We start from the raw sequence: 2,417 nt of genomic DNA on the forward strand, positions 1-2,417 counted from the left end.
ATAATGACAGAATACTAAACTGAATGATTAATCAACTGAAGTTTGAATACAAAGTATCCATACATAATACTGAAATCACACAGAACATAATAAAAGGTGTACATTTTATAACTCCCACTAAACCAAAAAATCCTCACATTGCACAACACCTATGTGAGCAGTATGCTCATGAAAGACCTTGGGTGTGATAGCTTTTGTAAGAGGATCCGCAATCATGGAGTTAGTACCTAAGTGTTCTATGGAAAACTGTCTACTTTGTACTTTCTCCTTAACAACTAGGAACTTAATGTCGATGTGTTTCGACTATGCTGAACTCCTATTGTTGTTGGAGAACAACAAGGATGACTTATTGTCACAATATAAATTTAGTGGTCTTTCAATTCTTTCCACAATTCGCATCTCAGTGACAAAATTTCTCAGCCATGATGACTGAAGTGATGCCTCATAACATGCTATATATTCAGCTGCCATGGTGGATGACGCCACAATCTAACAGAAAAATATAGCCCGAAGTAGATCGTCTACTATCTTGGCATCCCGCAAAATCGGAGTCAGAGTACCGAATGATCTCTAATTGGTCTGATCTCCTATATGTGAGCATATAGTCTTTTGTTCCCTTTAAGTACCTCATGACCCTCTTGGCTGCTTTTCAATGGTTCATTCCTGGATTACTCATATATCTGCCTAAAACCCCAACTATGAACGCTATATCCGGACGCGTACATACTTGAGCATACATAAGACTCCCTACAGCTGATGCGTAAGGGATCTTTTGCATTTCCTAAATTTCCATATTTCCTTTAGGGCATTGATTGAGACTAAATTTGTCTCCCTTAGCAACTGGAGTATCCATTACTTTACAGTCCTGCATGCCATACCTTTTGAGCACCTTTTCTATATAGCTCTTTTGTGATAATCCAAGAATACCCCCAGATTTGTCTCGGTGTATCTGAATTCTTAATACAAATGAAGCTTCACCAAGATCTTTCATTTCAAAATTATTGGATAGAAATTTCTTGGTTTCTAACAAGGTACCCACATCATTAGTGGCAAGCAGTATGTCATCCACATACAAGAGCAAGAAAATATATTTGCTCCCACTGAACTTGTGATACACACAATCTTTGACTGAATTCATCTCAAAACCAAAAGAGAGAATCACCTCATGAAATTTGTGGTGACACTGACGAGACGCCTGTTTTAGCCCATAGATGGATTTTGTCAATTTGCAAACCATATTCTTTTGGTCTCCCGTTATAAAGTTTTCTGGTTGCACCATAGAAAAGCTGTCTTGACATTCATTTGATGAAGCTCTAAATCATAATGTGCTACAAGAGCCATGATTGTCCTAATAAATTCTTTCGTTGAAACTGGAGAGAAAGTCTCCTTATAGTCAATCCCTTCCTTATGAGTAAAACCATTAGCTATAAGACGCGCCTTATACCTCTCCACATTACCATTAGAATCCTGCTTGGTCTTAAAAATCCATTTGCAACCAATGGGTTTCTTACCTTCTGGTAATGGGACAAGTTCCCAAACTTTATTGTCTTGTATGGATTTATATTCCTCTTTCATTGCTTCAATCCACTTTTCCAAATTGGAACTTTGGATGGCTTCACGAACGTTTAATGGATCATTATCCATTAAGCCATCACCCTCATGTTCTAGGAGAAAGCAAATGTAGTCATCTGGAATTGTATTTCTCCTTTTTCTAGTGGATCTACGCAAAGCTATTGGCTCTTGCAACTTTTGTCCATGTTCTTGAGGATTTTGAGTTTGTCCTTCATGAATTACCAACTCATCTTGAGTAGGAAAAGCATCACCAGCTATGTCTTGAAGAAGTTCCAAATTTGCTTTATCAAAAGCAACCATATGAATCGCATCAGGAATTGATACAGATTCTTCCTCTAAGACAAAGTTTCTAACCTTATCTTCCCCTCCAAACTTAATATCCTCTAAGAACGTGGATGTACCCATCTCAAATATGGATTTTAAATTTGGGTCATAAAATTTACAGCCCCTTAATTTTTCAGAGTAACCAAGAAAGTAATTGCTCACTGTACGGGAGTCCAATTTCTTTTCATGAGGCATATAAGGCCTTGCCTCAACTGGACATCCCCACACATGAAAATGTTTTAGACTAGGCTTTCACCCAGTCCAATGCTCATAAGGTGTTTTGGCAGTTGCCTTAGTTGGCACCCTATTAAGAATATAAGTTGCAGTCTTAAGTGCCTCTCCCCAGAGTGACTCTACTAAGGTAGAGTGACAAATCATACTCCTCACCATGTCCTTAAGAGTTTGGTTTTGTCTTTCAGACACACCATTCATGCTAAGCGATCCTAGCATGGTGTACTGTGGGACTATACCCATTCCTCTAGGTATTTGGCAAAAGGCCTTGGACGTTGTTCGCCTGAACC

The sequence above is a fragment of the Lupinus angustifolius genome, chromosome LG13 (genome assembly GCF_001865875.1).
Source record: "Lupinus angustifolius cultivar Tanjil chromosome LG13, LupAngTanjil_v1.0, whole genome shotgun sequence".
NCBI classification, from domain to species: Eukaryota; Viridiplantae; Streptophyta; class Magnoliopsida; order Fabales; family Fabaceae; genus Lupinus; species Lupinus angustifolius.